General features: G+C 39.9%; 2 non-coding genes across 2 annotated transcripts; one reads left to right on the top strand and one right to left on the bottom strand.

Moving 5' to 3' along the window:
- Positions 1–3,100: 3,100 nt before the first annotated feature.
- Positions 3,101–3,242, bottom strand: LOC148632349 (U4 spliceosomal RNA). The gene has a single exon (XR_015934351.1). It is a non-coding gene; the product is annotated as a U4 spliceosomal RNA (small nuclear RNA).
- A 6,747-nt stretch (positions 3,243–9,989) lies between these two features.
- Positions 9,990–10,061, top strand: trnag-ucc (transfer RNA glycine (anticodon UCC)). The gene has a single exon. It is a non-coding gene; the product is annotated as a tRNA-Gly (tRNA).
- The last annotated feature ends 14,222 nt before the right edge of the window (positions 10,062–24,283 follow it).

The raw sequence follows: 24,283 nt of genomic DNA, 5'->3' as shown, positions 1-24,283 counted from the left end.
AGCAAGCCCCACCGCCGCTGCGTTCTTGCTACAATCTTACCTGGATCGCGAGCCGCCGGCGGAAGCCTATTTCAAAGTCGTTCTCCGTTTCAAAAAAACATTTCCAAAATACAAGCCTTGCAGACAGACACGCCTCAGAGGACTTAAGGGTGGCTTCATGTCGGAATGATAAAGTCTCCCCGTCCGGACATGAAAATGCCACTTTGTTACACACAAAAAAAGAATCAACAACAGAGAAATGCCCGCAAGCATTTGAAAAGCCGCACCACTCCGCACTTGAAATAGCTCTTACATTAGTGGTAGACGCAGGAATCGCCTTTTTATTTACGCTCTTACCAACGCGATGGAAAGCAAAACAAAGCAAAGCAGAGCAAAACAAAACGAACAAACGAAAACCCTCACGTCCCGAACTTGCATATAACGCCGTTACGTGCCCAAGCGGTATTGTACGTCATCCTAGCACTGCACCCCGAGGCGTACGGTATATGGGAACGAGCACACGCCACGAATCGTCTCGAATCGCTCCCTACAGCTGTAAGGCGCCTTAAAGCATGCACCCCCAATATTCTTCTTTGCGCATCTGTGAAAGGTAAACTCTTGAGCAAACTCTGAACCAGCTCTAAGGAAACTAATCCGATTAGACGTTACTTTGACTCATCCTTTAAGGGACCCTTGTTAATTGGAGAAATCAATGATTTCGAATGAATTCTGTATGCGTTAAAAGACAGCTATACACAGAAAACATGCAGGACACTGCTCATGATGTTTCCCGAGCCGAAACACAGTGCGTTTTTCCAAGCCATTTGACAAAGCCCGCCCACTGAAAACTGCAGCAGATCGTGTAAAGGCGTTCAACTTTGTAACTACTGCACGCACAGGAAGCAGAATAAATTCCTCTTTTCAAACTGTCAAAGGTTTGCTGCAGGACATCGCACAATCTCTTTTGAATGGGGACAAACGATTTCTTATGGGGCGCAGTAAGTACAGACGTTTATAAAGCTCCACTCATGCCGACGATGCAGCATGAAGAAGTGCAACCTAACGTTTGACAGACAAAAGCCGGGCGCCGCCACGAGCAATATGAAATCAAACTGACAGCACACGGCGTTTCGCGCTGACTCAAAAGTGATCTCGACAGACGATGTTCTCTGCATAAAGCTGAAAGAGCTAAAGAGCGTTTCTGTTGAGACGTAACCCAGTGGGCAAAAGACGTATAATATACGTCTAATAAACGCATATCTTAGACGTCTAAATGTGGTCTACAATTCGTCTAGAATGAAATTCTAATATACGTCTAAAGTTAAACGTCAATTATACGTCTATATTTAGACGTTCATTATACATAAATGGTTGGAGTTCTATTATACGGATAAATTTAGAGGACTATTATACATATATGGTTGGAGTTCCGGATTACTTTAGAGGTCTATTATACGTATATGGTTAGAGGTCTATTATACGTATAACTTTAGAGGTCTATTATACGTATATGGTTAGAGGTCTATTATACGGATAACATTAGAGGTCTATTATACGTATATGGGTAGAGGTCTATTATACATCAAAGATAGATTTTATAGGTGTAGAAACAAGTAAAACAAGCCAATGATTAGGTTTAGAAATGTATTCTGAAAATACACATTCACACCTGAAACATATGTATTTCAAATTATACATTGTATACAATCAATCAACAATCAACATATGGGCAATAATCATAAAAACACAACTAGTCTTAAACTTCAGCTACAAATTCTGGTAACATGGCAATATACAGTATAGTAATGACAAACACAAAACTAATTACATTAACACACTAACTCAAAACCACATTTTGATTCAAATATACATTTTAAAATGTACAACTTCTATATTTCCAAGAAAAAAAAATATTACAATGGAAGTTAAGACGATTTTTGTCCACTGTTTGCAAACCCTGTCTAATTGTCCTAACAGTTAGAACCAAAAACCTATTATTTTCAGAGTCCAGATCTCCTGGCCCCCTGCCTTGCATATGCATTCTTCAAGTAACACATTGCGTGCTCCTTTATTTCTTTTTCTGTTGATGTAGGGTGGGACTTCAGCACCGCAGCTAGGAGAAAATTATATAATATTACTTCCCAAATAAATGATGATTAATATCTTCTTTAGTATAATCTAAAAAATGAACGGTTTACTAAGCTCAAAGCTGAAATAAATGTATAAAATTTGGCTTGCATCATAGCAGTTGAGCAATAAAGTCTGTCCTAATTAAAGAGTACCCAAAGTTTGAAAGTACAACATAGAATAAGAATAAGAGAAACGGCAAAACGATTTTGTGTCATCTTCCCCATTCACACTATTTTATGTGCCATTTTTTTGCTTATTCACATACTATTTTAATCAAAATAATATTAAGAAAGATCTGTATGTATTCAGATAGTATTATTATTGTTCATACTTACTCGTCAAAAGAGGATATCTGAGATATTTGCGGATATACTTCTACGTTTGAAAAACGTGTCCAAAATGGTGACCAACGAATACTAGCAATGCATTGTGGTATATAACCGGAAAATATGCTGGGTTCGTATAATCAACGTCGAATTGCAACCGTAAAATCGACGACATGAATAAACGCATATATAACGTCGAAAACACATCTAACACAGTGCCTGAGGCTTTTTACTGTATGTATCGTGTGTGCCGCAACTAGGAGTATACGGCACTCTGCACAGTGTACGAAGTAAATTATTTTCGCAGTAATTAATTTATTATATTTACTATATTTATTATACACGTGTAAATTAATTGCTGCGAAAATAATTTACTTCGTACACTGTGCAGAGTGCCGTATACTCCTAGTTGCGGCACACACGATACATACAGTAAAAAGCCTCAGGCACTGTGTTAGATGTGTTTTCGACGTTATATATGCGTTTGTTAATGTCGTCAATTTTACGGTTGCAATTCGACGTTGAGGCGACGTATATATACGTATAGCCGTACGTTCGCCGTAAATATACGTATATTCGACGAATCAATGCCCACTGGGAACAAGCTCGCTTCTTTCTACCATGATGTCACCATGACCAAATCTGTCTTTAAACACCTTGCTCAGTCTCTAACGAGACTGTCAAAAATTGCTTTCGCCGATTGTATTGCAAACCGGCGGAAGCGGGGTATTGGGAAAAGTTTTCAACTAGCAATAATCACGCCTCGGCTAACCCTCACAGGCTACGATACTGCCACTGCGCAAAGCTGACGGTTGCCAGGCAACCGCGGGGATCCTATGGAAATCGTTATCAATCGTCTCATGGCATGTCGTTGCTGTAACGCTTCATATTTGTCGTCTTCTTCTAGCTTGAGGTTTTGAAGAATTTCATGACAGACAAGGGCTCCGTTGGGAACAAAGAAACCCGTTGATTCTTTTCAGCAGCAGAAATACAACCCTTTAAATACAAGATGACAGAACAATGACGAAGGGCATGCCGGGAGGAACTCATGCACTACAGAGGAAAGGGGGCGGGCACGTACAGTTCACATTCAAGCCACAAGTACTCTTCTCGGATGTTGCACAAACAAATCCTAACGTCTTGAAAGCATTGCGGGATGTTTGTGTCCCACTTCCCGTGGCTGCAGGATGACTGACACGAACGGACAAACACAATCTGTGGCGTTTAGCGTGACATAGTCTTGCAGGCATCGTGCTGTCTCACTGCAATACTATACCGCTGGAGGAAACAGTCCATCTGGCCATGAAACTCATTTGAACGTCTAGCTACAGCAACTAACAATATCATGATTTATTCAGGATGTGTGGAATCAGCACGTCCCGGAGACAGCTTCCGAAATCGTGAGCATTCTCTGGTGGTAGGGGCGTTCAAGATGGCGCTCAGGTGGGAGGTAAAGTTTAGTGGTTGAGGATTTTTTTTGAGTTTTTCATGACCTAAATGTTAATTTTTGCTTTTTTTGACTACAGAAAAATAAGGACTTAACACTACTTGTTTAAACTTCAGTTATAATTGAAAGAAAAAAAAACGATTTTTTTTAGGTTTAAGAATTTCGATATGAGTAACACTGGGAAAAGAAAAGAGAGTGCTGGGTCTTCGAAGGAGAAGTCTAAGAAACCTCAATCGTATATGTATAGCACTACAAGAAAATTGATGGCAACTAAAGGGAAAAGTGAAGCAGCTGGAGGGGACGTGGAAAGAGTGCTGGAGATGCGCTCGTACGCGAGCGCTCGCAGCCCAAGTGAGACTCAGCTGCCAGAGGAAGAGCCGGAGTCCCTGCCCAGCACACCTGTGAAAACCCCGGCAGCCAAGAGAGGAAGGGGCGACCTGACGCTGGAGGAGCTCCAGACCAACATCTTCAACATGATGGCACAGAGCATGGGTGAGCTGAAGGAAGTGATTTGATCTAATACAGTCGCAATCGAAAGTCTTAAAAAGTCCATGGACTGTGTGTTTAAAGAGGTTGAAGACTTAAAGTAGGCTGGGCAAACGATTTTTAAATTTAAAAAAAAATAAATAAATAATGAGATATAATGATGTTTTCCTGCTTAACTTAGACATTGCACGACTTTAAAACATATAAAAACAGGTTTCGAGAGTTAAAAACCACTTTTTATGCGCGAAAAATGGGTGATTTTTCTTCCTCGTGATCAGCTCAGAATCTTTGTGTACGCTGTAAGGTTTTTACTTCTTAATTAAACGTTTAAAATACACGAATTTCATAAAGACAACACACGTTTCGAAGAGAAAAAATCCCATTCTTTTCTCTTCCTGGTGTGTGAAACTGATCAGCAGGTCTTTTTTTCCCAATCAGAGGCTCTGAAAATAGCGTACCGCCCACTGCCCTCCGTCAGAGAGGGGCGCGGCACCGAGAGAGGGAGGAGGCGCGGAGCGCAGCAGTACAGAACGAACGTTCTACTGCCTGGAGCGCTTACGGCAGCGATCGCGTCTGCATTTATAACTTAGTTTTTAAAATTAATCAAGCAATATGAACCATCTCTTTTTACTTTTAAGTCACTTAATTATCATTAAACACAGCTTTCTCACCACCTAGACTACTTTTTGATACCATCCTTAGACAAAGCAGAAACGTCTTGTTCTGTCTAATGACATTACAAGTGGAAAGATTACAGATTTTAATCGTCTTTAATTTTGTTACGTTATACATTTTAGAAACGTTTCATCCATACAAACACCACAAAACTATTCTCGATTGTATTTCTGAATGGTATGTTACACTTAGTTCACTGTTTTAAATACATCTAATTAAGAAAGTTAGGTGTTAGCATAAACTATTAGCAATCAATATTAAATTTAGCACTGTAATAATTTGTTGCACTTTCCCCCGCATCTTGTAAAAATATATTTTCATTGTTCAAATATACATTAAATCTGACTATCATATAATAAGTTAAATACAAAACTAAAGAAAAAATAGGGTTAAATATAATTCAAAATATTTTGCTAACAATGTTAACTATTTATAAATAATAAATTGTATTAACTAAAGAGTAGGATGGCACAGTTGTTAGTATGCTTTTTGTTTTGTTTCTTTTTCATAAATACAACAGTAGTACCTGATGTCTCAGTGGCTTTCAAAATTAAATTTTGCATGCAAACCTGTGAACTAGAAAGATAACTAAGATATCCATCCATTTATAATGGTGGCAAAGTGGTTAGCATTGCTATCTTGGAGCACTGGGGTCCCAGGTCCCATCCTGTGTGTGTGGGGTTTGCATGTTCTCTCTGGGTTACATGGTTTTTCTCCATATGTGTGATATGACTCCCTCTTGCACTCCAAAACATACTGGTAAGTTAATTGGTTTATGGGAAAACTGGCCCTGGTGTGTGTGTGTTTGTGTCTGTCTGTCCTGTGATGGACTGGCGCTATGTCCAGGGTGTATTCTGCCTTGTGTCTGTTGCTTACTGGGATAGGCTCCAAATCCTCTGTACTGGATAAAGAGATTAGAAATGGATGGAAGTAAAGGCACTGTGTGGATTGAACTATACACAGTGTTAGAAACCCACTATGAAATGGCAGCATCTCACTGAGAATAAAATATTTTATAGTGCTGGCTTAAGTAAACAGCCTTTCCAACTCTCTTGCACATCAGTATCCATACCTAGTTATTTAAACAAATTGCCTCTAATTATAAACATCTTAATATGCTGGCTCTGTGGATCCGCATCAGCGATGTTTGCCCATTCCTTCAATTCATGTCCATCCAACACACAGTTCAATGCTAGCAACTACACAAAATCTAAAATACAATCCTCATTTCAGTATCTATGTAAACATACAGTCTGTTAACTTCATCATCTTCATCAAAAGTATGCCTAACCCCATTAGGAAGTGTTCTTGTTATCAGTGTATTCCTCAGCTATCCCAAAATTATCTTCTTACCAACATCTCTAGTTTTTTATCCTGCAATAACTCAGCCAACACTTAAATCTCGAAAAGCTGCTTGTGTTCATTTCTTTAAATCACAAATATCATGTGTAAATACTGTCCATATAATAATCTGCATTGTGGAATAATAGTTTATTTTAAAGGGAACTAGAGAAACTAAGAACTAGAGAAATCAAGAAAGGCTTTTTTTTCTAGAATTAATAAATGCACATCCTGTTCACTGGGGAAATTAAATCCACACTGAGCAATCTTCAATATGTTCAGAATATGACAGCGAGAATCCTATCAGGGATGCATTACACCTGTTTTCAAGTCCTTGCATTGGTTACCTATCAGGTTTTGAGTCAACTTCAAAATCCTCATCCTCATTCAGTACCTACAGTATATGGCTTATTATCTGTCTACTCCCCACCTTTGTCCGTCTGACTCTGGTCTTCTAGCTGTCCTCAAGAACATCTACATTCTGTGGGTGACAGGGTCTTCTCTAGCTGCACCCCAGAGCTCTCAATTTGTATTCCCAGTGATATCAGTCACGTACCCTGAGTGCATTTAAATCTAACCTCAGAACCTTTCTTTTCAGAAGACTTAGTGTCTGTATCTGCTTCATTTTCTAATTTTGGTAGCACCTCTAACTGCTTGTCTTTCTTATATGTATTTACTTTGTAATCTGTGGTCCTTTTATCTGTTTTTATATCTACTGTATTGCTTTGAGATGCCACTTTTAAAGGTGATATATAAAATAAAGTTTTTTATTATTGTTATAGAGAAACATGATCAGTTTTCCCTGGTCCAGATACTGTAAAAAGATCTAAAGCATACTAGTTTGTCACTCTTCTCATTCCCTTTGCTAAATAACTTTTCATATTAATCTGATCAATCTAACTGCCTGTTTTCTGTGCTTTCTCTATCCTGCTAGATTTGCAATTATTCTGAACATTTTCTTCTTGAAATAACTCATTTCTAAATACCTTTTTTCACTGTTAACATCTTGCAGCAAAGCTGCGACAAAATATACACTTAGCACAGTTCATCCTGCTACCAACATTGAATAACAAAATCTTAAGATTTCTATATTTATGTCTTTATTTAGTGGTTTCATTAGTGACAAAGGCTAAACTTTCTTGGAAAAATGTCTTTTATGTGTTGCAGAAAAAACTGACTTGCTTTAACAAAGTATGTTTACAAATCCTTTCACCTGGCAATCTACCTGAATGCCCAACTATCTGAGAAGCCCTCCATGAAACCATGGTTGCTATTAATTCATTTAGGGCTTATTGACAGAATTGCTGTTTTTTATGCATGCTAATTTTCTGATTCCTCACTCTGTTTCATGTTTATAGATAAGACTTTATTGATCGTGAAGGGAAATTGATGTACATGATGAACATGTTTGCATGTTCTTTTGTAACATACACCTTTTTGTGATTTTTTTTGTATATCTAAGCAAGTGTTCCTGCATCCCTCTTCTGCACTTTAGTCATGGCTTTTTTTCTGTTTGCTTATTTCAAAGCAACACCTGCTCCATTTCTAAAACTTTTTACTCATGTGCATTTTTGTATTTTTTACACCTCTAGCACTTTAACATCCTGAATTTTCATTTGCCTTAATTTGTAGAATGAACTTGAGTTTTAGCCTAAAGAAGTTTTCATTATCTTTTGTTTCTTGTCCTACAACTGTTATTATTGATCACCGAATTATTGTTCTTGACATGACTTCATTCAGCCTTTCCTGAACGTCTATGACAGGCAGAGAGAGTGCTGTTTCTGGTGCGATCTTTTGGAGCTGACATTTCACTGTTTTAAACGAACAAGAAATTAGATTGCTCATAGATCACTTATCCTATATAAACACAGCGTAATTGCCCTCCGAAAATCCTCTTTTTCTTGTTCGTTTTAGAGACCTTGATCGAAACTGATTTTAGATGTCAGAAAGGATTTCTTTTCTCTGTATTTCCTACATTGCTTTGTCGAGATTTTAACTTTATATTTAGGCTCAGATTTCAACTATAAATCGTACACTAATTAATAGCAGTAAATACTGATGTTTTGCTCCCTCTTACCACAAAAATATATATGTTTTGTAGCTGGGATGAACTTTATTTCGTACGCGTAGCTACTGCGATTTGGACACGAAGCGGTTAAAGATGGCGGCAAATCAGGCACCCAGAGAGGGGGGGGGGGGGGCGTCGTCTCGCCTCCATAACTAAAATGCCAAATAGGAGTGGCTTAAGCGACATACACAGTCGTGTAACTGACAGTTTGAGGTAGCCTATCGTGTAAATTTCGCTTTGTTGCTGAGGTTAAGCTTTCGAAACTCTGCCCCAAAGTCATGTGACTGATTTTTCGCCCTGTTTCGTTGGTTAAACGCAATGATCACAAGCACCACCATGGTAACTGGGATGTGTAGTTTTTAATTCCGTTTGAATTATAACTGTACGTACTGTCTTCGTATTTGGCCAGGGCTTTAAAGAGAGGGCGCGCCAAAAATTTTCGGTGCCGTCGTCTCCGCTTTAAAGGTACCCCCGTCGCGGAAGAATTCGATCTCGGGACGTTTGCCCAGCGTACTTAAAGAGTGAAGTAAAAGTTCTTAAACAAGTAAATACCAAACAAGAAAAGCATATTAAAGAACTTGAATTGAAAGTGAACGATGTAGATAGATACCGTCGATGATGGAATTTAAAATTATTTGGAGTTAAAGAGGAACGTGATAAGGACCTTGTTGCAACAGTGAAGGGTATCTGTAAAAGGACCCTGCCGGACCAGGAGGACGTAATATCGGCCATTGACTTTGTTCACAGGCTCGGGAGAGCGAACATGTCTGGGCAAGTGCGCCCCAGATCGATTATAATACAGTTCACCAAGAGGACGGCGAGGGACATGCTGTGGCGAGCGGCGAGGGGGAATGAGTATTTGAATGGGAACAAACTGAGGTTTGCAGAGGACCTGTCTGCCGCGGACAGGAGTACCAGGAACCAGCTGTGGCCCCAGGTTGAAGCTGCCAGAAGAGAGGGGAGGAGAGCCTACTTTGTGGGAGCGAGGGCCTTTGTGGACGGGAAGGAGATTTGCTCCCAGTGACTGCTCAGTTAATGATTATGTTTGGTTATATTTGTTATACCAGTATATACTAGTGTTTCTTTAGTGTTAGTTTGGAATGGTGTAGTTAAGTGTTAAGGACTGTTATAGTTCTGGTTCTTTGAAAAACTCAATAGTTTAGACAGTCTTAGAGTTAGTTATTTGCTTTTGTGTATGTCTTTTTCATGAATGCCAGAGGTACTCGAAATGTTGTTAAAAGAAAAACTGTGTGCTGAGTTTTATTTTTTACAGGAAACGCATGCATGTTGAAACTAAAGTTTATAAATAATTGAGAAATATTAAAGCAAGGAAAATATGATACGTGTAAAATATACAATTTGATCACATAATTACTTAATTACCTCTGGTAGTTAAATGCTTTTTTCTGCTGCGTTTTTTTTCTCTTGTACATGACTCTGATCCTCTTGTTGTATTTGTATTTGTAAATTCTGTTTAATAAAAAAAAAATTAAAAAAAGCATTCTCTGGTGGTGTCCTGCAGGCTTCCTGTGGGTGTGCGTTGGTGGTATAGTGGTGAGCATAGCTGCCTTCCAAGCAGTTGACCCGGGTTCGATTCCCGGCCAACGCAGTGGCGAATGTTTTCAAATGCTGTCATGAGCCTTGGATTGTGACTAGCAAAGTGAAGCCTTTTGAAAGAGCTAAAGCACTGAAAAACGGAATTGAAGGAGAATCTTACAGGGGATTCTGAGCGGTGTCTGCAAACACGCAGTCCGATACAGGTGCTGAAAGCTTGAGCTACTCTCAATGTCATGCTGCTTTTCCCCGGAGTAAATCTGTTACATTGAAAGAATGCTTCTCGCAGGTTCAAAAAGGGACCCTTGTTAATTGGAGAAATCAATGATTTTGAATGAATTCTGTATGCGTTAAAAGACAGCTATACACAGAAAACATGCAGGACACAGCTCATGATGTTTCCCGAGCTGAAACACAGTGCGTTTTTTCAAGCTATCTGACAAAGCCCGCCCACTGAAAACTGCGGCAGATCGTGTAAAGACGTTCAACTTTGTAACTACTGCACGCACAGGAAGCAGAATAAATTCCTCTTTTCAAACTGTCAAAGGTTTGCTTTACGAACGCCGCAGGACATCGCACAATCTCTTTTGAACAGGGACAAACGATTTCTTATGGGGCGCAGTAAGTACTGTTACTGTCACTGCTCGATACCGACGTTGGCCTACTATACCATGTTCAGCCACTGCTAGAAAATGTACAGCTCTAGCACCGGAGCAAACAACAGGAGGGCCGACGTCGAACAGGCATACGTGTCAGTCATGGAGACCGATGAGAATGGGATTCGAACCCATGCCTGCAGAGCACAATGGATTAGCAGTCCATCACCTTAACCACTCAGCCACCTTGTCGACAAAACTGGGCTGTCCGGACATGGGTTGGCGCGCTCCAGATGATCTTTTTCTTTTTTTCCCCACGTACTCGAGGGTCATTTTCCTGTTCCACATCTGATTTCAACATTTTCCTTGGGAGATGTCAAGCCAGCAAGCCACTGCTGTGGTTCACTGGCCAGTGTGGAGTTCAGTGGCCCTGTTGTACACAGAAAGCACATTGAGCTCCTTGGACATCAAAAGTTCCAGATAAAAGCCATTTGTCATCCTTTCTCTTGGTGTTGATGTTGCTATTGTATGTAAAGGTGGCAACTTGCTCAGCGAGCAGGCGGAGCACACACCGAATGCAGATGTGTCTGAGTGGTGTGTCCAAGTGGCTGCAAAAGGACAGTGCTCCCGGGGCACCGTGGCTTAGTTGGTTAAAGCACCTGCCTAGTAAACAGGAGATCCTGGATTCAAATCCCAGCAGTGCCTTCTTTGTTCTGTCTTCTCAAACAGAACTGGTCCTTCCAGACAACCACCTACGGCTAGACTTGCAAATATTCATTTCCTGTCTTTAACGCGACTTGTTTTTCTTAAAATGGATGCAACTTGCAAAACATGAAATACAAACCTTGCTAATCAGCGCTAGCGGCTGGCAAAAAAAAAAGAAGTCAGCAATGTTTTTTTTCTTTAACCTTAACCCTGCTAATGGAGAAGAGTTAAATGACCGAGTCTATGCAGCTTAAACGGTGCGCAAGTCGGGTTCTTAGCTGAAAGGGTGGTAAATCACGCTCACCCCAGTCCTTAATCTTTTAAAGAGGATACAAAATTGAACCTAGTCGCCACATCACATACATCCTGTTCAATGATAAAAAGGTAACATCTATCCTCGCTCCAGAGTAAATCTCATGTTGAGGGCATCTTTTTTTTTCACTTTACCGTGAGTCGGGCTCGGCTGCACAGAGGAGAGAGCAGAGCAATGAGGTCACGGGGACAGGGGAGTCACACGCTGGCGGTTTGAATACGCGGAAGATCACTGAGGGATCCACAGTATGTGGACCCTCCGTGCGCCATCAGTCCGCACTCCGGACTCTGAATCCTGCCATCCGAGTTACGATCTCGGCGGAACCTGAGGCGCAGTTCCTTCTTAAAACGTAATCTGGTGAGCATTTCTAGAATCGCACTTGTATAGATACAACTATACAAGTACGATTAGTACGAAATCAGTAGGCAACTGCCCTCTTGATTTTGGATTTAATTTCTTTATTACAGGGGCGCTTTTATGAAGACAGAGTCATGTTCAGGTACTTTGCTTGATGGAGGAAGCTCATTTCGGACTCTGTGATCTGCTCACCTGGAAAGGTCTGCTGTACTACTACAAGAGAGAAGTAGAGTCTGGAAGAAGGGACAATTTTATGATGCTTTGGAAGATAATGTTTTTTTTTTCTTATACTGAAAATGAAAAGTAGTTGTTTCTATATGGACTCAGTCTTTGGAATTTGTATATTTATATATTTCAGTGAACCCTCAGCCATTCCTTCTGTATTGTAATTCAATTTCTCTTTTAAAATTCCTTCCCCACTTCTAGGACCTGCAGTTGCTGAACTCCACAATGGCTTCTATTGGAAAGTCTGTGACTGAGACCAAGTAAGTGTTCAATTTTTTATGAAACCATTATTTATTTTGGAGCAATGAGCAATTCTTATATAAATGCAATAAAATCATTATGCTCAAACTATGAGAGAGAATTTTAAGGATAATTTAATAAATCAGTCTTAGCTTGTTTCTATACACAGATGGTATTATTTATTTTCAAAGGAAACCCGCGAGGATTCCCCTGGTGTGCAAGATGTGCCTGAATACTTTTGATCAGCTTCCTGCTCATTTGAAGAGGGCGTTTATGAAGCACGCCACGGCAGAAGAGATCAGGATGGCCTCTCAACAGGCGAGGGAGGACATGATGAATCACCTGAAGAACGGGGTCATCGTGGATTACCACAGAATAGAGATCAAAGGACACTTTGTGGGCTTAAAATACAAAGAAAATCATGTTCTATGGTACAAGATAAATACAAAACTTAAGCTTTTATTTTAATTAGATTTGTTTATAAAGCATAAGCAATAATTTATTACATTAATATATGTGAAAATAACATTTTAGCATCATATTATTACATACAGGTCTCTAGCTTCAACACAGTGATATATATATATATATGCTCAGTGATTTATTGGTACATGCCCAGGTCAATAATCAGAATGAGGATTTATTTCCAGACGGGCTACAGGTAGTGTTGTGAAATACTTCAACACACTGGATCGCAGATTTAGACCCCCTGCACTCTTACTCCTTAAAAACCAAAGAAATGAAGATATGTAGCAATCACATTGTAACAGGGGTGACAGTGACTTAATGCTTATACTAGTGGACTTCTGGTACCTTTAGGGTAAGGTGTTCCCTGAAGGGCTCTCAAACCCTGCATTTCAGATGCCTAGCTGTATCGCTGATGTGTTGCACCTCAGAATCACTTTTAAACCTTACCTCTGGTATCTTTAATCCCTATTGCTCAACGCATGGTGAAAGTATTGCATAATTGTGTCTGAAAATGAGCAATGGGCACCTGAGAGACTCATTTGCCTGTTTCACAAATGATCACATTTGACTAGAGATTCTGTTTGGGATTCAGTTGTGCATTCCGACAGCAATCCCTTTCAAAAAACGATACATTCTGGATGAGGTCAAAGGTGCAGGAACACTGTATTTAGGATGTGTTTGCACTTATTCTGTGTCTCTAGCTTCAACACAGCGATATATGTATATGCTCACTGATTTTTTGGTACATGCCCAGGGCAATAATCATTATGAGGATTTATTTCCAGATGTGCTAGGGGTAGTGTTGTGAAATACTTCAACACACTGGATCGCAGGCTTAAACCCCCTGCACTCTTACTCCTTAAAAACTAACAAATGCAGATATCTAGCAATCATATTGTAGCAGACACTCATTTGCCTGTTTCACAAATGATCATATTTTACTAGAGATTATCTTTGGGATACGGATGTGCATTCTGACAGCAATCTCTTCCAAAAAATGATTTTACCTTATCGCGGCTTTGCCCTACTTGCCCCTTTGGACAATATCTCCATCTTGTGGTCGTTGTTGGTAATGTCTAGACAATACCTCCATCTTGTGGTCGTTGTTGGTAATGTCTTCTTATGCCATTTTTTTATTTCAATTCTCTATTAGTTGATTCTAGAATCTCTACAATGAAGTTGAAAACATCAGTTTTATAGCAGACAATATGACATTATTTATAGTCCAATTAGAAACTTATTACCCTGTTTTTAACATAATAACAAATTAAAATTGATTAAAACTAAGTTTGGAACACCAGGGAACATAACAAATGATTTTTAGGAAAACCATGAGGTTCTCTGTGCCCGATGCCTGCAAGGAGAGAAAGCTAGAATCCTTTGATTTTTTCAAAATTTGAAAATAAACATCATATAACAACAGCTTTCATTCCTAGGAGTAAAAAATAACCATTTCTGAAGACATAGTAGTTTCTAAAACACTACAATAAAGTTAAAAACATCAGTTTTATATTACATTATTTTTAGTGAAATCAGTCATTTATTACACTATTTTTAATATAATCTCTAAGTAAAAGTGATTAGAATTAAGTTTGGAACAACAAGGAACACAAAAAAAAAGATTTTAAGGAAAAAAATGATGTCTTCTGTGCCAGGTGCCTGCAAGGGGAGAAAGCTAGAATCCTACCCAGGCTCCTGGAGCTCTGTCCTGGCTAAAGGAGGGCGAATCCATCCCATTCAAAGCTCCATGAAAAAATGATATTTTTAAATCTGAAAAAAAACATTATAGAACAACATCTCTTGGTCCACAGAGTGCAAAAATCCAACTTTGAAGAAAATCCATTGACTGATCCCCGAATCCTGAAGTTTCTTCGCATGATATCGGGCTTGCAACCACTTTCTGGAAAATTATGAAAAATGCCAAAAATGAAATAAAAGTTATCAATTCTAGAGCCTAAGAGGAAAATAAGACAAATGTATATCTCCAAATAATTTTATGTGCTTCAGAAGAGCCCAGGAAAGTTTTTTGCATACATGAAACCACGCCCGTTTGCACGTAAGCAGACATGGTTGCACACACGACTGCATGAAAGCACGCGTGCATGCAAAATCATCCTGTTAAGCATTTGAAAAGCCGCACCACGGCGCACTTGAAATAGCTCTTACATTAGTGGTCGACGCAGGAATCGCCTTTTTATTTACGCTCTTACCAACGCGATGGAAAGCAAAACAAAGCAAAGCAGAGCAAAACAAAACGAACAATAAGATCTGTTAGGTTTACATGCATATTTTATGTATTAATAAATGTATCCTCGTGTATTAGTACCTGTGTGTGCGCGTTGTTTGAGTTATGTCACATGGTTGGATTCTAAAGCCATCAAAAGAATCAACTTTGTGATTTACTGCTACAATTAATAATTGTCTCAGTAAATGCCCAAACCCTACAGAACTGGTGCCTTCAGAGAGCCACTACATTTAATTTTGCTATGGCAACATTACATATTTGGCGTCCCTGAGCCGGTTTTCTTACATGTGAAAATAACATTTTAGCATCATATTATTACATACAGGTCTCTAGCTTCAACACAGTGATATATATATATACTCAGTGATTTATTGGTACATGCCCAGGTCAATAATCAGAATGAGGATTTATTTCCAGACGGGCTACAGGTAGTGTTGTGAAATACTTCAACACACTGGATCGCAGATTTAGACCCCCTGCACTCTTACTCCTTATAAACCAAAGAAATGAAGATATGTAGCAATCACATTGCAACAGGGCTGACAGTGACTTAATGCTTATACTAGTGGACTTCTGGTACCTTTAGGGTACGGTGTTCCCTGAAGGGCTCTCAAACCCCGCATTTCAGATGCCTAGCTGTTTCGCTGATGTGTTGCACCTCAGAATCACTTTTAAACCTTACCTCTGGTATCTTTAATCCCTATTGCTCAACGCATGGTGAAAGTATTGCATAAATGTGTCTGAAAATGAGCAATGGGCACCTGAGAGACTCATTTGCCTGTTTCACAAATGATCATATTTGACTAGAGATTCTGTTTGGGATCCGGATGTGCATTCTGACAGCAATCTCCTTATCGCGGCTTTGCCCTTCTTGCCTCTTTGGACAATATCTCCATCTTGTGGTCGTTGTTGGTAATGTCTAGACAATATCTCCATCTTGTGGTCGTTGTTGGTAATGTCTAGACAACATCTCCATCTTGTGGTCGTTATTGGTAATGTCTTCTTATGCCCTTTTTTATTTTAATTCTCTATTAGTTGATTCTAGAATCTCTACAATGGAGATGAAAACATCAGTTTTATAGCAGACAATATGACATTATTTATAGTCCAATTAGAAACTTATTACCCTGTTTTTAACATAATAACAAATTAAAATTGATTAAAACTAAGTTTGGAACACCAGGGAACATAACAAATGATTTTTAGGAAAACCATGAGGTTCTCTGTGTCCAATGCCTGCAAGGGGAGAAAGCTAGAATCCTTTGATTTTGAGTTGAACAAGTTCAACTTTTGTCACGTCTGTCCACAGAACATTGTTCCAGGAGTTGCTGTGGAACATCCATGTGGTCTTTAGCAAACTTGAGAGGGGCAGTGGTGGTTTTTTTTGGGGGGAGAGCAGTGGTTTCCTCCGTGGTGACCTCGCATGATCACCACTCCTGTTCAGATTTCTTCTTATGGTGGACTCATGGACACAGACGTAAGACAAAGTCAACCACCTGTTCGCTAGATCCCATACCCACTCAGCTAGTCAAAGATTCCCCCGAAGGACTGGCAGGACCTATAATTAGTATGATGAATGCATCGCTTGCGTCAGGCGTTGTACCTGATCAATTTAAGGTAGCGGTTGTTAGACCGCTCCTTAAGAAGTCAAATTTGGATCCACAAGTTCTTAACAACTACAGGCCTGTCTCAAAGGTCCCATTTCAATCTAAAAGTTTTGAGAGAATAGTTGTTGCCCAACGTCAATCGTATCTGGATTCAAATAATATACTTGAGAAATTTCAGTCTGGTTTCTGAAACAGCATTAACAAGAGCCTTAAATGATATTCTCTTAGCTACTGATGCGCGGAATGCAACAGTGCTAGGTTGCAACAGTGCTAGGAATGCAAACGTTAGGTTGCGCTTCTTCATGCTGCATGGTCGGCAAGAGTGGAGCTTTTTAAACGTCTGTACTTAGTGCGCCTCAAAAGAAATCGTTTGTCCCCGTTCAAAAGAGATTGTGCGATGTCCTGCAGCGTTCGCAAAGCAAACCTTTGACAGTTTGAAAAGAGGAATTTATTCTGCTTCCTGTGCGTGCAGTAGTTACAAAGTTGAACGTCTTTGCACGATCTGCTGCAGTTTTCAGTGGGCGGGCTTTGTCAGATGGCTTGGAAAAACGCACTGTGTTTCGGCTCGGGAAACATCATGAGCAGTTTCCTGCATGTTTTCTGTGTATAGCTGTCTTTTAACGCATACAGAATTCATTCGAAATCATTGATTTCTCCAATTAACAAAGGTCACTTAAAGGATGAGTCAAAGTAACGTCTAATCGGATTAGTTTCCTTAGAGCTGGTTCAGAGTTTGCTCAAGAGTTTACCTTTCACAGATGCGCAAAGAAGAATGTTGGGGGTGCACGCTTCAAGGCGCCTTACAGCTGTAGGGAGTGATTCGAGACGATTCGTGGCGTGTGCTCGTTCCCATATACCGTACGCCCTGGGGTGCAGTGCTAGGATGATGTACAATACCGCTTGGGCACGTAACGGCTTTATATGCAAGTGCGGGACGTGAGGGTTTTCGTTTGTTCATTTTATTTTGCTCTGCTTTGCTTTGTTTTGCTTTCCATCGCGTCGGTAAGAGCGTAAATAAAAAGGCGATTCCTGCGTCTACCACTAATGTAAGAGCTATTTCAAGTGCGCCGTGGTGCGGCTTTTCAAATGCTTAACAGGATGATTTTGCATGCACGCGTGCTTTCATGCAGTCGTGTGTGCAACCATGTCTGCTTACGTGCAAACGGGCGTGGTTTCATGTATGCAAAAAACTTTCCTGGGCTCTTCTGAAGCACATAAAATTATTTGGAGATATACATTTGTCTTATTTTCCTCTTAGGCTCTAGAATTGATAACTTTTTTTTCATTTTTGGCATTTTTCATTTTCCAGAAAGTGGTTGCAAGCCCGATATCATGCGAAGAAACTTCAGGATTCGGGGATCAGTCAATGGATTTTCTTCAAAGTTGGATTTTTGCACTCTGTGGACCAAGAGATGTTGTTCTATAATGTTTTTTTTCAGATTTAAAAATATCATTTTTTCATGGAGCTTTGAAGGGGATGGATTCACCCTCCTTTACCCAGGACAGAGCTCCAGGAGCCTGGGTAGGATTCTAGCTTTCTCCCCTTGCAGGCACCTGGCACAGAAGACATCATTTTTTTCCTTAAAATCTTTTTTTTTTTTTGTGTTCCTTGTTGTTCCAAACTTAATTTTAATCACTTTTAATTAGAGATTTTATTAAAAATAGTGCAATAAATGACTAATTTCACAAAAAATAATGTAATATAAAACGGATGTTTTCAACTTTATTGTAGTGTTTTAGAAACTACTATGTCTTCAAAAATGGTTATTTTTCACTCCTAGGAATGAAAGCTGTTGTTATATCATGTTTATTTTTTCAAATTTTAAATGATCATTTTTTCATGGAGCTTTGAAGGGGATGGATTCACCCTCCTTTAGCCAGGACAGAGCTCCAGGAGCCTGGGTAGGATTCTAGCTTTCTCCCCTTGCAGGACCTGGCACAGAAGACATCATTTTTTTTCCTTAAAATCTTTTTTTTTTGTGTTCCTTGTTGCTCCAAACTTAATTCTATTCACTTTTAATTAGAGATTATATTAAAAATAGTGCAATAAATGACTAATTTCACTAAAAATACTAAAAGTAATATAAAACGGATGTTTTTAACTTTATTGTAGTGTTTTAGAAACTAATATGTCTTCAAAAATGGTTGTTTTTCACTCCTAGGAATGAAAGCTGTTGTTATATGATGTTTATTTTCAAATTTTGAAAAAGCAAAGGATTCTAGCTTTCTCCCCTTGCAGGCATTGGACACAGAGAACCTCATGGTTTTCCTAAAAATCATTTTTTATGTTCCCTGGTGTTCCAAACTTAGTTTTAATCAATTTTAATTTGTTATGTTACAAACAGGGTAATAAAGTCTTAATTGGACTATAACTAATGTCATATTGTCTGCTACAAAACTGATATTTTCAGCTCTATTGTAGAGATTCTAGAATCAACTAATAAAGAATTGAAATAAAAAAAGGGCATAAGAAGACATTACCAACAACGACCACATGATGGAGATATTGTCTAGACATTACCAACAATGACCACAAGATGGAGATATTGTCCAAAGAGGCAAGAGGGGCAAAGCTGCGATAAGGTAAAATCATTTTTTGAAAGAGATTGTTGTCAGAATGCACATCCGTATCCCAAACAGAATCTCTGAAACAGAATGAGTGTCCGCTACAATATGATTGCTACATATCTGCATTTGTTGGTATTTAAGGAGTAAGAGTGCAGGTTTAAACCTGCGATCCAGTGTGTTGAAAAATTTCACAACACTACCTCTAGCACATATGGAAATAAATCCTCATAATGATTATTGCCCTGGGCATGTACCAAAAAATCAGTGAGCATATATACAGTGCCTTGCGAAAGTATTCGGCCCCCTTGAACTTTTCAACCTTTTGCCACATTTCAGGCTTCAAACATAAAGATATACATTTTTTATTTTATGTGAAGAATCACCAACAAGTGGGACACAATTGTGAAGTGGAACGAAATCTATTGGATTTTTGAAACTTTTTTAACTAATAAAAAAATGAAAAGTGGGGCGTGCAAAATTATTCGGCCCCCTTGCGTTAATACTTTGTAGAGCCACCTTTTGCTGCGATTACAGCTGCAAGTCGCTTGGGGTATGTCTCTATCAGTTTTGCACATCGAGAGACTGAAATTCTTGCCCATTCTTCCTTGCAAAACAGCTCGAGCTCAGTGAGGTTGGATGGAGAGCGTTTGTGAACAGCAGTTTTCAGCTCTTTCCACAGATTCTCGATTGGATTCAGGTCTGGACTTTGACTTGGCCATTCAAACACCTGGATACGTTTATTTGTGAACCATTCCTTTGTAGATTTTGCTGTATGTTTGGGATCATTGTCTTGTTGGAAGATAAATCTCCGTCCCAGTTTCAGGTCTTTTGCAGACTCCAACAGGTTTTCATCCAGAATGGTCCTGTATTTGGCTGCATCCATCTTCCCCTCAATTTTAACCATCTTCCCTGTCCCTGCTGAAGAAAAGCAGGCCCAAACCATGATGCTGCCACCACCATGTTTGACAGTGGGGATGGTGTGTTGAGGGTGATGAGCTGTGTTGCTTTTACGCCAAACATATCGTTTTGCATTGTGGGCAAAAAGTTCGATTTTGGTTTCATCTGACCAGAGCACCTTCTTCCACATGTTTGGGGTGTCTCCCAGGTGGCTTGTGGCAAACTTTAGACGAGACTTTTTATGGATATCTTTGAGAAATGGCTTTCTTCTTGCCACTCTTCCATAAAGGCCAGATTTGTGCAGTGTAAGACTGATTGTTGTCCTATGGACAGACTCTCCCACCTCAGCTGTAGTTCTCTGCAGTTCATCCAGAGTGATCATGGGCCTCTTGGCTGCATCTCTGATCAGTCTTCTCCTTGTCTGAGCTGAAAGTTTAGAGGGACGGCCAGGTCTTGGTAGATTTGCAGTGGTCTGATACTCCTTCCATTTCAAGATGATCGCTTGCACAGTGCTCCTTGGGATGTTTGAAGCTTGGGAAATCTTTTTGTATCCAAATCCGGCTTTAAACTTCTCCACAACAGTATTACGGACCTGCCTGGTGTGTTCCTTGGTCTTCATGATGCTCTCTGCGCTTTCAACAGAACCTTGAGACTATCACAGAGCAGGTGCATTTATACAGAGACTTGATTACACACAGGTGGATTCTATTTATCACCATCAGTCATTTAGGACAACATTGGATCATTCAGAGATCCTCGCTGAACTTCTGGAGTGAGTTTGCTGCACTGAAAGTAAAGGGGCCGAATAATTTTGCACGCCCCACTTTTCATTTTTTTATTAGTTAAAAAAGTTTCAAAAATCCAATAGATTTCGTTCCACTTCACAATTGTGTCCCACTTGTTGGTGATTCTTCACATAAAATAAAAAATGTATATCTTTATGTTTGAAGCCTGAAATGTGGCAAAAGGTTGAAAAGTTCAAGGGGGCCGAATACTTTCGCAAGGCACTGTATATATATCACTGGGTTGAAGCTAGAAACACAGAATAACTGCAAACACATCCTAAATACAGTGTTCCAGCACCTTTGACCTCATCCAGAACGTATCATTTCTTGAAAGGGATTGCTGTCCGAATGCACATCTGAATCCCAAACAGAATCTCTAGTAAAATACGATCATTTGTGAAACAGGCAAATGACTGTCTCAGGGGCCCATTTCTCATTGTCAGACACATGTATGCAATGCTTTCACTGTGCATTGAGCAATAGGGATCAAAAACACCGCAGGTAAGGTTAGAAGTCATGTTCTATGATCATTTCTTTCAGCATTAGGGACTAAATATACTAAACGTATGATGCTAAAATGTTATTTTTACATATATTAATGTAATAAATGATTGCTTATGCTTTATAAACAAATCTAATTATAATAAAAGCTTAAGTTTTGTATTTATCTTGTACCATAGAACATGATTTTCTTTGTATTTCAAGCCCACAAAGTGTCCAAATGATGCACCTTTGACCTCATCCAGAACGTATCATTTCTTGAAAGGGATTGCTGTCCGAATGCACATCTGAATCCCAAACAGAATCTCTAGTAAAATACGATCATTTGTGAAACAGGCAAATGACTGTCTCAGGGGCCCATTTCTCATTGTCAGACACATGTATGCAATGCTTTCACTGTGCATTGAGCAATAGGGATCAAAAACAGAATGGAAACAGACGAGGATGGGATTTGAACCCATGCGTGCAAAGCACAATGGATTAGCAACCCATCGCCTTAACCACTCGGCCACTTCGTCAACAAAACTGGGCTGTCCCAACTGGGTTGGCGCGCTCCAGATGATCTTTTTCTTTTTTTTCCCTCGTACTCGAGGGTCATTTTCCTGTTCCACATGCGATTTCAACATTTTCCTTGGGAGATGTCAAGCCAGCAAGCCACTGCTGTGGTTCAGTGGCCAGCGTGGAGTTCAGTGGCCCTGTTGTACACAGAAAGCACATTGAGCTCCTTGGACATGAAAAGTTCCAGATAAAAGCCATTTGATATCCTTTCTCTTGGTGTCGATGTTGCTATTGTATGTAAAGGTGGCAACTTGCTTAGCGAGCAGGCGGAGCACACACCGAATGCAGATGTGTCTGAGTGGTGTGTCCAAGTGGCTGCAAAAGGACAGCACTCCCGGGGCGCTGTGGCTTAGTTGGTTAAAGCGCCTGTCTAGTAAACAGGAGACCCTGGGTCTGAATCCCAGTGGATAACCGCCTACGGCTAGACTTAATTAAATGCAAGTATTCATTTCCTGTCTTTAACACGACTTGTTTTTCTTAAAATGGATGCAACTTGCAAAACATGAAATACAAACCTTGCTAATCAGCGCTAGCAGCTGGCAAAAAAAAAAGAAGTCAGCAATGTTTTTTTTCTTTAACCTTAACCCTGCTAATGGAGAAGAGTTAAACGACCGAGTCTATGCAGCTTAAACGGTGCGCACGTCGGGTTCTTAGCTGAAAGGGTGGTAAATCACGCTCACCCCAGTCCTTAATCTTTTAAAGAGGATACAAAATTGAACCTAGTCGCCACATCACATACATCCTGTTCAATGATAAAAAGGTAACATCTATCCTCGCTCCAGAGTAAATCTCACGTTGAGGGGATATTTTTTTTCACTTTACCGTGAATCGGGCTCGGCTGCACAGAGGAGAGAGCAGAGCAATGAGGTCACGGGGACAGGGGAGTCACACGCTGGCTGTTTGAACACGCGGAAGATCACTGAGGGATCCACAGTATATGGACCCTCCGTGAGCAATCAGTCCGCACTCCGGACTCTGAATCCTGCCATCCGAGTTAAGATCTCGGCAGAACCTGAAGCGCAGTTCCTTCTTAAAACGTAATCTGGTGAGCATTTCTAGAATCGTACTTGTATAGATGCAGCCTTTAATGTGTTGCTAGGTTAAAATTGATGACTTCTTGTATTTCAGTAGGCAACTGCCCTCTTGATTTCAGATTGAATTTCTTTATTACAGGGGCGCTTTTATGATGACAGAGTCATGTTCAGGTACTTTGCTTGATGGAGGAAGCTCATTTCGGACTCTGTGATCTGCTCACCTGGAAAGGTCTGCTGTACTACTACAAGAGAGAAGTAGAGTCTGGAAGAAGGGACAATTTTATGATGCTTTGGAAGGTAGTTTTTTTTTCTTTGAAATCGAAATGAATCAGAATATCAAAGCAAAAGACAAACTCTTGGTTTGGTTTAAAGAGATATGGTTTTAAAACAGACAAAATGTAGAAAACAGGTGTTTCTCACTTTTGTAAAAGAATGGACCGGGGGTATTTTACTAGTTGCAGTGCTGAGCTCACCGGGTTGCAGTCCTGCAGTGTTGCACCAGGGTCAGTGGTGCAATGGATAACACATCTGACTACGGATCAGGAGATTGTAGGTTCGACTTCTGCCTGGCTCGGGTCGTTTTTAAACGCATCAGGCTACTCCCTAAGTAGCCTGTGCTACTTACTGTATTGTAATCGTACCCAGTAAGAGATTTCCTTCATGTAAATGAACTGCACCTGACAGCTTTAGAAAAACACCTGGGCTCAGTACGGTGCTGAGAGCTCATCGTTGCTGTTGTTCTAATTAGCACGCACTGCATCGGCTATGAACCCGAACTTTTCAATTATTCCGATCAGTAAGTCAACACGTAGTCCACATGAAAGGTAGAAATATTCTCTTGTCTGTCTCTTGTTTGTATAGAACTGAATGTCCCTGACAATGTACTGTTAGTTTTAATTGAAGAACGGCATTTGTGTTCAAATATACCAGACAAGTTTACGTAACTGCTCATGCGACACTCAGTTGTAATTAGTCAAGAAATAAAGTCGAACAACAGCTGCGGGTTTGATTCTGAACGTATGAGATTGCAGCGCCTTTTACTTCCATTGACAAATGATAGAGATTCGAAGAGAGATCCTTCAGACCAGCAAGCAAACCCACGGCTATTTCGGTTTTCTATCTAGGCAACGTTGGTGTCTGCAATAGCATACATGAAAGCGTGATGCAATTTCTGTGGC

Source organism: Lepisosteus platostomus, unplaced genomic scaffold, assembly GCF_059453375.1.
Source record: "Lepisosteus platostomus isolate fLepPlt1 unplaced genomic scaffold, fLepPlt1.hap1 Scaffold_61_H1, whole genome shotgun sequence".
In the NCBI taxonomy this organism is placed as follows: Eukaryota; Metazoa; Chordata; class Actinopteri; order Semionotiformes; family Lepisosteidae; genus Lepisosteus; species Lepisosteus platostomus.
The sequence above is the reverse complement of the archived record's forward strand: the minus strand, read 5'-3'. Positions and strand labels throughout refer to the sequence as shown.